This window comes from Phoenix dactylifera, chromosome 11, assembly GCF_009389715.1.
Source record: "Phoenix dactylifera cultivar Barhee BC4 chromosome 11, palm_55x_up_171113_PBpolish2nd_filt_p, whole genome shotgun sequence".
Lineage (NCBI taxonomy): Eukaryota > Viridiplantae > Streptophyta > Magnoliopsida > Arecales > Arecaceae > Phoenix > Phoenix dactylifera.
The window spans coordinates 17873293-17886922 of NC_052402.1; positions in this window are offsets into that span (position 1 = coordinate 17873293).

Genomic DNA, 13630 nt, shown 5'->3' on the forward strand with positions numbered 1-13630 from the left:
AGACATCCATCAAGCATGTGTTGAGGGTTGGGCGAGCACAAGGGAGCTCTGAAGTATTTGTGTGTTTCTATCACTGGGCGGCGCCTTCATCGTAAGGAACGTCTAATATTGTGCACAACATCAGACATAGGCTGGAGGGCTGGCAGGTGGATGCACTTTCCATGATGGGTGGACTAATTTTGGTGCAGACGGTTCTTAATTAGCTCGATGTTGATATACCTACTATCGAACACCATTGTATCAATAGCGTCAATGAGGTTGATGGAGTAGTTATTCAGGAACTTCATCTAGGGTAGGAGGGAGGAAAGAGGTGGCATTCACTTGGTGGTATGGGAGGCAATATGCCAGCCGATTAGGTAAGGTGGTTTGTGAGTGCATTTACTGATGGCGAGGCGAGAGGTTCTGGCGGTGAGACATGCTGCTAGGTATATTCTGGAGTCGGACATTTTGTAGTGTTCCCTCATTAGGGGCAAGTACAACACGCACTCGAGGGCAGTTGACTTTCGGGTTGGGTGTCATAGCTCCTTCATCTTGAAGGAGATTTGTGCTTACGCACCGACAGTGCTCCCTGCGATTAGGTGGGCTATTGGAGACGATCAATCCATTGATGTGTTGGAGGACGCCTGGGTGACCGGGCAGCCGTTGGGGTGGATGCCGACGATGGTAGATTCGGCAAGATTATTGGGGTGTAGGGTCCGTGATCTGATTACCCCTGGTGAGGGCGGATGGAATGAGGTGATGATCCGAGACGCATTCGGGGAGCAACTAGCTGAGAGGGTCATGTATCTTCTGAGACAGGTTGGTTTGGACTCTAATAGGGAGGACGATGGCACGTTCTAGGGACTTGCAGGCCTTGATGGGGGGAGGGGAGACCATTTGACAGATTGAGAGTGGGTGGATCTGGAGGTTGTGTGTTCACCATCAAGTGACTTTATTCATTTAGAAGGTGGCTAGGGGATATTTTTTGACCTGCACCGTGCTGACAAGGAGGGGCGTCAGGACTACTCTGATGTGTGAGGACTGCCCTGACATGGAGGAGACTATTAGCCATGTTCTTCTTAGCTGCCCTCGGGCGATACAGGTGTGGAGGAGTGTGGCACTGCCTTTGCCGCAAGGATGGGGGTCGGCGGAGGACTTATTACATCATCTCAGGGTACCTATGAGGAGACTAGGGACGATGGAGTGGGGGTCACCTGTGCCTACTTGGCTTATTATATTTGGTTAGATAGAAATGCCCGTACCTTTGAGGGTAGGATGGTATCCTCGAGAGTTGTGGTGGATAGAGCTATCCGTCATGCAGCCGAGATCATCAACACTACAAGTGCGAATTCATCTCGGAGGGCTAGGGACATTTGGAGTTCCCACACCACTGTCACAGCATCCAGAGTCACCTTATTCACTTGGAAATCCCCACCCCCTAGTCACCTCAAGGTGAACTTTGACGATAATATATTATCAGGAGGAGACAGAGGAGGGATAGGGTTTATGATCCGTGATTACAACTCTAGATTAATTGCTGCAGGTGGGCAACACACTTGTGACATGATGGTTATAGGAGCGGATCTCAGGGCGGCATAGGAGGGTATCACTTATGCGAGGAGTGTTCTAGGAGCTGGTGATATTACCATGGAAGGAGACTCCACTATGATGGTCGATTGTATCTCGGATGCTGAGACGACCATCCTCTCCTTAGGGACATTCAACAGATAGGGAGAGACTCTGACTCCTTTCAAGTTGCTCATGTGTATCGGGAGGCGAATATGGCGGCATATTGAATTGCCTCTTTTGCAGCCCATGCCATCGTTTCAGAGAGGTTTTATGGATATGGGCTGATACTATACCTCCACCTTTATGTCACATTATGTTTCTTGATTTAGTTGGTTGCATTCACGCGAGATTAACGTGAGCGACCATTGTACCAAAAAAGAAAAAAAGAAAATATTGTTTCATGATACTGATATGCTGAATCTTCCTGAAGGCAATTGTCAATGGTAAAGATATTCTTTGGGATGGTCAGAGTTCAAAAGTTTAGCTGTAGTTTTGGTGAAAATTATGATAAGATGGCAAATACTCTAAAGACGTTGAGCGTAAACATTGAAGCAACCGAGAATATTGTATCAACCTTACGTATTAAACATGCCTTCATCATTTTATTAAGAATTTAGTGGCCAATTACTATTTTTCATTTGAGTACATGCCATGCACTATATGATATGAAGTACATCTATTATGCTTGCAAAATCATGGTGCTATCATTCTTGTTCAATTTGCACAGCTCAGTATCCACATCAGAAGTGCATTTATTTTGCACCATTTCATAGTTGTTTCTTCTATATATATATATATATATATATATATATATATATATATATATATATATATATATATATATGTATGTATTTCTTCAACATTGCAAGTAGCCCCAGTTCATTGAGCCATTTTAAAATTACCTTTACTTTTTTTTTTCTTTTTTGGCTAAGATGGGTGGATCATAACCGACGGGTACGGATACACTCAATAAAATCAAAAAACAAAATATCTCAGACTGCCAAGGGCAACTCCCCAACTTCGGCCCTCAAGGTACTACCGGAGTGATTGGCTATATAGCCGACCATCTAGTCCGCAGCCCCATTAGCTTCACGGAAAACATGCTTGGCCTGGAAGGCCCCTCCGTTCCTCACCATTGCCAAGATATCTCAGATCAAAGGGTGCAAACAACCATTACCCCTTGCCCCCCCGGATCCAACTAATGATCGTGGCTGAGTGCTCCTCTGGGACAATGGAATTGACCCGTAGAATATACCGGGTGTGACGAAGGCCTACCGAAGCGACCCTCAACTCTGCATCCGGAAATCAATACGTCAAAGAGTTGACTGCCTCCTGCAGCCACGACTTTGGCAGACGGATCCTGAATAACAAAATCTGCGCTGCCCCGCGTACCTCCATCCAAGATGGACCCATCGAAGCTAATCTTAAGGAAACTCGGAGGTAGGGGATCCCATATGAAAAACACCGTACAGATTGTTGTCGAAGCAAAATAGAAGCTTCAGATGTCCCGAGCTGTCAAGGTCCCAGGGACGGAAATGATGTGACTGAGCTCCGCCGCCTGTACAGGGGCACTCTCCACCACAAGTCTCGGCGACGTACTACGTTCGTTAAAGGCTATGAGCGTTCCTAGCTAGTCAAATCTGGTACGAGCATTCCTAACCATTACCTTTATCTTTGCTGCTGCTTTTTCTGGAAGGATGATTTATATATTCTTTTGTTTTTTTTACCGCTATGAAAGAAGGATGAGAGGTTTGGCAGACCCTTGCCCATTCAAAGACTAGAAAATCAAAGGAACATAAAATTCCTGAAATTTCCCAACCAAACCTTCGACAAGGCAAATATCAATGTTAATATATACAAAACTTTAGGAAAAGAGGTGTTTTATTACATTACACAACCCATGATTTAAAGAAATACTCTGAAAGAGCCTTGTTGGTTTTTTGAGGTAGGGATGAGCTCATGAATTAGTATTAGATGCTTGGTTTGATGTAGAAGTCAATGGTTACATACCCCAACAAAATACATAATAATAGAACTGGTAAAAGAAAATTTCTCTAGCATTCTTCTTTTTATTTTTCCTCCAGACGCATTTTTATTTTCCATGTCACCTACATTTTGAAAAAGCTTTTAAAAAGGCAACCACTAGAGAGAAGAACACCGGCCAACAATTATGTCAAACGGGAGAGAGAGGGATCCAGATGAATACAACTTAGCCTTGGTGCATTCAGCCCAACGCAAACCAAGAATGTTAGAGCATAACAGACCTCAGCTGCATCCCAAGAGCCTCTTCTAACATCCTCTGAGAACCTTGCATCAAATCGCGGGGCTCAACCTAAACATAAGGATGCAGAACTCCATCTGGTCCAGAGCACCATCCCCGTCCAAATCCCCCTCCCTTAGCATTCCCAAGAGCTCATCATCTGCCAACCCTTCGAGCCCGAGCCTTGCCGCGTTCCTCCTCAAGCTCTCGAGCGTGATGAGACCCCTTTTCGTGTCCATCAGCAGCTGGAAACCCTTGCAGAGCTCCTCGATCAGCCCCTCGGGCCCGAGCCTCTCGGCCATCGAAGGCAAGAAGTCCTCGAATCCGAGCGAGTCTTCCTCCATGCTCGCCGTTCTTTGGTCCATAGGGTTTGGGCCAAAGTCACTGGTTTGGTGAATGAGACAGGTAGGGAGGGGAGGAGGTGTTAAATAAGGAGGAAAGAAGGAGGACAAGAGGTTCTTGGAAGGAGTCTCCATAGGTGCCAACAAAGGTACAGGTAAGTGCTTTGAGCTTTAATTAAGGTGGCTGCTGCATTCTTCAGGGGAAGATCGTTTCGAGTCTAGCTTCTGGGAAGCTGCATGGGTTTTCCCTTTTTTCTCTGCATGGGCTGGCATCTTTTTTTCTGATTAGTCCTCCACCGGCTAATGGTTTACGTGCAAGCCCCCGTGCTTTGTGATGAATGAAGTGGAATCTTTCTGGCTTCCAGTTAAATCGCTAACTTTTGCTTAGATGGCCTTTCCAATTGGAAAAATTCAGCATGGTTCCATGAGTCACGATATGGCCATTCCACACGAATCTACTGGACTTTGAATAAGAGACATGACGTTATCATAATAATCTACCTGCCCCATGACCATGAGTGTAATTTGTTGCGAATCTACCACAATTAGAGAAGTTACGTTCCAGATGTTTGTAGATGGGTGCAATATTGTTCTTGAGACCCACAGTAGGCAACGTATTTCCAAATAGGCTACAATCAGTTGCAGCAGATTTTTTTTTTTTGAATAATTCAAATAATTTACCAATTGGCTTGCCAGGGTCCTAGACAAATAAAATTCTATCAAATTCAACAGCATCATATCTGACGAGATTCTTGAAAAGATCATGAAACATAGTGAAATATCAAACACAATCTGGTGGCGTAAAAAGATGGTCTCCCACCTAGTTACGTTTTGGCTGGAGAAAGGACTGCGTAAAATGAGAACACATGGAAACAATAAATGTAAACCTTCCGAGACAGGTAACTTGATCCGGCTTAATGAAGAAGGAAACAAGTGTGAAAGAAAGACTTCGAAATATGAAAAGGTGCCGTCTTGGAATCTTTCCTTGTCGAAGTTTAGACGTTCCGTCTTAATTTAGTACGTGGGTCGTTTCAGCATAGGGCAACCAAAAGACGTGCTCTTCGCGGAGGGAAGAAGAGGGCATATGGAAGCTGTGGGAAGGGACCGGCTGCTTCAAGTTTGTTTGCAGTCCTGGCACAAACAGGAAACTTCTCAGGGTGTACTTGGCTTGCATGATTTTGTGTCTGGTGGGAGGGTAGGAGACACTAATAGAAAGGGTCACGAAATATTTATTTTTGTTGTGATTGTGGTGGGAGGGAGGTCATGAAATTGTGAACCTAATGATGAGAGTTAGGGAACTTTCAGAATTTATGATTTGTATAATGAAAAAGGATTGCTGGTTTGTCCATTCTATATAAAAATGAAGTGTAGGAGGTGTTCTTTATTGCCTTTTTAACATGGAGGGTGGTGTTCCAATTGATGCAGTCCGACAAACTTGAGGTGTGACAACATAATTATCTAGATCGACTTCTAGCTATTATGGAATCATTTTATATCATAGCTTGCAAAAGAACAAAATTTGAAGAGGCATAAGTCAAAATTTGATCCTAGAGCTAGACAATGCATTTTCCTTGGACACCCTCATGGCATGAAAGCTTACAAACTTTATGACATTCAATCAAGAATAGTTTTCTTTTCTAGAGATGTTGCGTTTCATGAGTCCATTTCCTTCCAACAACTCTTACACCCACTATACGTTCAACACCGTATCATGATACTCTTTCTTCTTCTTCTCCATATCATGATACTATCTTTTCCACATCTTCTAACATTCATAATGACTGTTGTTTCCCTCAATCCACTTATAGTCCTACAAGTTTGAACAATTCTGGATTTGAAACACTTATCCATACATCAAATTCCCTTGATACTCTGAATCTTACCAATACAATTCCTAAGTCTGCAACAGAACCACATTCAGCTTCTTCCCTTGTAGCTGTTCAACCTATTCAAAATCAGTCACTTAGAAGGTCATCTAGAATTAGACGTCCCCCTTCTTATCTTCAAGAATATCATTGTAGTTTGGTCTCAAGACCCCCTCACTCTCAATTGGTCAACCAGCAATCAGAAAATTCTGCAAAGCAAGGTAAACCTTATGATATTTCTCATTTCTTGACCTATGACAAGCTCTCATCTTCTCATCGTGCTTATGCCTTATCTATTTCATCTCATGTCGATCCCAAAACTTATGGTCAAGCATCTAACTCTGTTGAGTGGCAAGTTGCCATGGATAATGAACTAAGAGCTCTTATTCAAAACAATACATGGACTGTTACTGTTTTGCCTAAAGGTGCAGAAGCTGTGGACTGCAAATGGGTATATAAAAAAATATTTAAAGCTGATGGTACAGAAAAAATAAAAAAGGCAAGGTTGGTTGCTAAAGGTTATACCCAACAAGCTGGCTTAGACTATCAAGAAACATTCTCCCCGGTTGCTAAAATGACTACTATCAAAACATTATTGGCAATTGCTGTGGTTAACAATTGGCACATCTACCAACCAGATGTAAACAATGCATTCTTACATGGTGATCTTCACGAGGTGGTATACATGAACTTACCTCCTAGTTATGAGCAGTAGGGGGAGAAATTAGTATGCAAATTGAACAAATCTATATATGGTTTGAAGCAAGCTTCAAGGCAATGGTTTGAGAAGTTGTCATCATTCATTGTTTCACATGGTTTTGTTCAATTTAAAGCAGATTATTCTTTGTTTATCATGAAAAATGACTGCTCATATACTGCCATACTTGTGTATGTGGATGACATAATAGTTGCAGGCAACAATCTTTCCTATATTGATCATCTCAAACAGATCCTTGATGCACAGTTCAAGCTTAAAGATTTGGAAACCTTAAAATTTTTTCTTGGGCTTGAAGTAGCTAGAAGTTCTAAAGGTATATCCGTTTTTCAACGAAAGTATACTTTGGAGGTATTAAAAGATGCCGGATATCTTGGTGCAAAACCTACAAAATACTCTATGGTGCAGAATTTAAAATTGAGTAGGTTTGAAGGTGAACCTGTTGCGGATCCCACGGTTTATCGAAGGCTTGTAGGAAGGTTGTTATATCTTACCATAACTAGGCCGGATCTAAGCTTCTCTGTACAGGTGTTAAGTCAGTTCTTAGACTCACCAAAACAGCCACATTTGGATGCAGCTTACCATGTATTGAGATACTTAAAGACTACACTAGGGCAAGGGCTGTTCTTTCCCTCAAATTTAGAACTACATTTGAAAGCATTTTGTGATGCGGATTGGGCAGCATGCTTAGATACACACAGATCAGTCACAGGATTCTGTGTTTTCCTTGGGGAGTCACTCATATCATGGAAATCGAAGAAGCAGACCACTGTTTCAAGATCATCTGCAAAAGCGGAGTACCACTCCATGGCTTCTACATGCTGTGAACTCACATGGCTTGTGAACATTCTCAAGGATCTAAATGTTAATCATACAATATCAACATTACTCTTTTGTGACAATCAAGCGGCATTACATATCGTTGCCAATCCAGTTTTCCATGAAAGAACAAAGCACATTGAAATTGTTGTCACATTGTAAGAGACAAAGTACAATCTGGTCTTATTTGAACCTTACATGTTTCCACAGCAAATCAACTTGCTGAAATGTTGACCAAAGCTCTTGGGGTTGCTCGATTCAATGCATTATTAAGCAAGATGGGTGTTCATAACATTCACATGCCATCTTGGGGGGGAGTGTTACAGTTCTATTTATACAGCTTAGCTGTAATTCAGTTGATTCAGTTAAGTTTGTTAAGCTTCAGTTAGAACTGTTAGAAATATTGTTATACTGTTGCATCTGTTACTCGGTGGTTAATGAGGGTGTTATATAAACAGAGTAGTATGACAGAAGAGAGGTAGAAGTGTTCCTGTATTCAACTCTAGTATTCTGAGTTCAGACTTCTTATATTCAGTTCTTGTATTCTGAAAACAATAGAGAATGAAAACACTTTTACTCTCAATCTTCTTGTGATGATTCTCTTTTCCCATCTCCATTCTTAATCAAATTCTTTTTCTTTCGATCTTCATCTCTGCTCTTGTTGTTCTACTTCATCATTCAGCAATTATTAACAAGAAGGCCTAAGGAATTCTAAGGGGTGTCTAGCATTTATGATACTCAAGTTTGCATGACAAGGCCCATCTTCACGAGATGACTGTGGCCCTTGGGACCCAAGTTGAGTTTCCACAAGGGCCAGAGTTGGCTGTCATTCCCACACCAAATCCAAGAGATTCCAGTAACACAGAAGGACCAGTCCCAACACCTTCATGAGCCTGATTCTCCGTTGTAGCAGGCCAAGTCCTCTTGCAATTACTGGGCATTGATCCAATTCTCCTTCAGAACGTCATCTAACTTCTAAGCATGCCTTGAATATTTGCCCCCTCTCTCTCTCCCCCTCTCTCTCTCCCTCCTCCTCTCTGTGGGTGGAAAGCATGGGAAGCTTGAGTAGTTGAAGCAAAGACAGCAGCAGGGTTGGCCCACTTTAAGCCCATCTGTAGCTAGAGTGGCCCAAGCAGACAGAGACTTAATGTCAGCCAAAGTTGGCATGTTAGGCTCAAATGGTCAAGGAATTTTACTTGACTATCTACTTTACTACTCGGCCATTGGTGGAATATACCCAACTTGGATCTTAGTGCACATCCCATTAGGTGCAAAATAGAATGCTAGAAAGTGAAACTGTTATGCACTATTTGTTTAACAGAATCATATAGTGTGGCTCAATCATAATTATTTATATATTGCAAAATATATCAATATAATAAAGAAAATATAACATAGTTAACTTAAGCAAACTTTGTCTAAATAATAGAACAACATTTCATGGTAGGTGCATAAATGGTGCAATAAAACTAATTAAGCATGCAAGAGGACCCATGACTCTAGAGTGGGTGTGGCATAAGTTAACCTGCATCCATAATTTTTATAGCAAATTAACCATAACAATATGCAGGTCAAAGGTGCGAGTATATACAAAGTCTCTTAGTAGCTATATTCGATACTCGAATTTGTTACCTTCACTAGGTTTTGGGGAGGTTAAAAATATTAGAAGAAAGTCACCTCCTATTATGTAGATCATTGTCTATGATATTTTTCCTTTTCTTCTACAGAGAGAAGAACAGCAACATCATATAATCTATGATACATCTTGAAAATTGGCATCGAAATCATCATCATCATTTTTTTGGAAAAAGGGTAAAATAGCACCTTTTATATTAACAACTACCATGTAGTTGATGGGCTAGATAGAATAAAGTGCGCAAATACATTCCATACTAGCACTTAGAAAGAGTTCGTAATCCAAGTTGCCAGTAATTAAGAAACTGATCTATGGAAACATTGTTTCGAAATAAACTTGATAGTCATGCTTTTGTTTTTCTCCATCATCATCTCATCATCCTTTTAGTGAAAGAGCTCGAATACACTTCACCCTCTTCTTGTCATAATTTTCGATGGGTTTCGTCTCATCGTAATCGAAGGTGAAGAGACCGAGTGGACTCCATAGGCTTCCGTTGTCTAGCCATCCTGAACATATAGTCTTGGAAATTTTGCCAACCATTCATCTCCCATCTCTACCAAAACCTCATTCCACATTTGGCTGCAGATGCGATTTGACCAGTTGTTACTCCTTTCCACTTTCCACATCTCTCCATCATGTTTCTTTTTGAGGGGATTTTTCCACCGTGCTTCACGCATGTCCATATATGAGAATAATTCAAAATTGCCGGCTACCTGGCCTAATACACCTCAAGGACTCAAGGACCCAAAAGGTCCACGCATACCTACCTTTAAACAGAAAGCACTAGATTTGTCTCCAAGAAGAGGGCGTTGTCACGGTACCACAATTATCCATATATCTATTCACTGTTTCTTCTAATACTAATTTACGCAAATACTATTATTATTTTACCATATGTCCATTATTTTTGACTATAGCGACAAACAATGTGCCCAAATTATAGTTATGCTTTGTTTTAAAAGATCCGTAGTTCAAGCATATTTGATTAATCAATAGTTGCATTTACTGTTATGAAGAAGAGTATTGGAAGGGATCACCATTGTTATAAGGTTTTTTAAAACTAAGATATCAGTCATCTCGATAATAATCAAGATCAAGAGGAATCATAATTTTACTTTATCATGGCAGAGATGTACATGTCCGAAAAATTTGAAAATATCCAAATTCTTTAATATTTTAGTTGATTTTTGACAATTGAAATATTGAAATCTTAGTCAATGTGATTAAAAACTAATTTTATGTATTACTTTAAACTTTATTGATAAACAAATATCTGTCTAAAGAATAAAAAAATATGATCACGAAATCCTAATGCATATGTCCTTGTCCTATATTTCAGAATATATTGATTTATATCAGCTGAGATAATAAGATCGTATTTTGTATAACCATAATGGTAAATGATCAGTGTTTAATATGAGATGGATATCTTGAATCACCATTATAGATGATCTATTTACAAAAACATGAAGTCAAAAATATTGTCACATTTTGTAAAAAAAAATATTATTACTTTGCAAGGGTATGCCCATCATTAGAAACAAAAGGTTGGCCCAGCCACATTTATTTATTTATTTACTTTTTATATTGAACAGGAGGTTAGGCCACTCGGAGGTTGCTAACGTAGCGGGACACCTTACCATTACCGTGCTACTGCAATACAATGCCACGATACGAGAACAAAATAATGACCAATTGAATTGTATGGAGGATGGAACTATTACGCAACCAATTCCGCATATTAACCAGAAAGACTACGAAAGACTTGTCAGAGCATGTCAGGTTCATCGAACTTTCATTAAGTCCCCGACTGGGAGCGCTAGTGATCATTCTTCTTAATATTTTATAACGTCGTCAAAGGGAATAAAAATCTTCAAGTTAGATAAACAATTTCTCAAAAAAAAAGCACCCTACTCTCTGGCATGGCTTTCTCTTCCCTCTTTTTCCGTCTCCTCCTGTCTCTTCTCCTCCACACACTGGGCTAGAGCATCTCTGACTAGTCCAATGCCCAAATCAAATCAAGATGCTAAATTATGTTTTATTATATAAGTAAATTTAATTTTTGTATAACTATAAGATTAGAGAAAAAAAAGAGGAGCATTTGGACTAGCTAGCACATATGAAATATGGTATATGTTGGGAGCTAAGATGCAAAATCGTGGTTGCCAACCAAGGGCGGAAATATGGTGTGTGTGTGTGTTTGGCCTGCCACAGGCTAAAGCATGGGCAGGACTAGTCTAGTGCTGGAATAATAATGTTATCAGGATTTGATCCATGTTAACCAGTTAATGATTAGTAATCTCATTGAATTACTATTGAATAGAATTGCTGATTAGTTGATATATGATGTGTATAACAGAATGTGGGGATATATGACATGCATCTCGAGACTTCTATTATGGTGACATGTACGTAACTTTATGGTTAAAACTTGATGTGTATGTTGGCATGGCTTATATGTGTGTATATAAAATATATACACCTGATCCATCAAGCATTATTCAATTATCAGATCATTGATGTATGAATCTTACTACTTTTCTATCATCTATCTATTTGCTAAAAAATTTGTATTCATGCTTTGTGCGTGTGTGGAGGATTTTTACTAGGCTGTAAAGCTCATACTATTCCTTTTCTTATCCTTTCAGAGTCATAGGATGCTTACTAATTGGCTGTTGTTCAAGATCCTAGTGAGAGGATGAATAGTTAGAATGGCGTTGATACCAATCTAGTAATTGAAATTTGTAATTGTGAAACTCTTGTTACTTGTGAGTGATGGGTTATTTTATCATGTCATGAATGGGATTAATATTGTGATGTAATATTGAGATTGTGATGAACTTATACACCTTGCATATTTTTTGGGGCTTTGCCTTAGACCGTGTCATATGGTCAACCCAAGCGATGGGTTTGGGGTGTGAAAGCAATGGTATAAGAGCAAACATGACCCATAACCTATATGGATTAAAGCTGATCATGGGCTGGGCTTGGGCATAGAAAATGTCAAATTTTACATAGGCCCGAATGAAGCTCAATTAAACATGAATAGAGTTCATGCCCAAGGCCCAGCGTATAATTAGCTCTAATGTGGATTAGGAGATACCACAATACAAGTCCATTTGGGTTTACCACGAGCTGATCGTGATATTTTTGATTGGACTTGAATGAATTTAGACTTTTATCCTAGCGAGGACATTAGGGTTTAAATAAGCCCACATTGGTTATTCGTCGGAGAAATCTTGGGTACTTATATTGGATCAAGGAACTCCAATAAAATTTTCTGGCTAGCCTTTTTGAGTGAGGCCTTGTGTTGTGATAGTACTCTCATTAAATTTTATCTTACTGAGTTTCTATCAAAAAAAAAATCTTATCTTGCTGAATTTAATTCAATTATTATGGATCTAAAGAATATTGATGTGATAAGCACTTTAGAGATACTATTTCTGTAGAGGATATTCAAGCATCGTTACTTTCAAAAGAATTGATAGGCAAGTATATAATAGAATATGTGAGTAAAGGTTAGGCAGAAGGCTTGGTTGCTAGATGGAGATCTAATGAAAGGGGATCATATATATAGTAGTAGATGTAAGACTAGATCAAAGTCTAAAACATGAGTTTGACTCATTAATGTCACAAGCAAAGGCATATTAAGATTGATTGTTATAAGTTGAAAAAAAAAGTACTAGAAGGATTAGAAAAAAAAAGAAAAATCCACAGAAGCTAGTGTAGTAGAGGATGCTTTTGAAAGTGCGGAAAACGTTTTCTTAATGAATGATGGAATTAGATGCAAAGAATATTGGATTCTAGATTTTGATTGTTTCTACAAGACGTGTCCCATTAGGGATTGGTTCTCCACATATGAATCAGTTGATGGAGTTTTGATGGTGGAAAACAAAACCCCTCGTAAAACAGTTGGAGTTGCATGAATTGTTGTTGATGCTGTTGCTACATCTCTATAATTTTTATCATATATGCTCTAGCAGTAGCTTGCTATTGTCTTAATACTTGCATTAGTTGGGAGGTGCTTACTTAGTCCTTAGGTTGGATTTTAGGTTTACTTAGAGTTCCCATCTCTTGAGCATTGCTAGTGGGGTCATTGGGGTGCTATTGCTTATGCATACCACTGGCTGACAAGGGCGGGACACTTTCTTACTAATTAGAGGGCTCCCAAGCCATGGAGCCATCAGTAAATCGAGTAGGCTTTTTAGCATGCCCACATCCACCTCCTTGTGCCATATCAACCTAGAGACATCATAATTAGCATCCATAGATTACTTTATCTGAGTTGCTTAAACATCAAGAATACATCTCATGATTATAATAATAATTTAATTTATGCCTAACCTAGATGTCTGCCTATATACTCTCACTTTGAACTTAAACCCTAGGATCTCTAAACCTAGGCTCTGATACCACATCAATCACATCCTAAACCCATCACCTGGG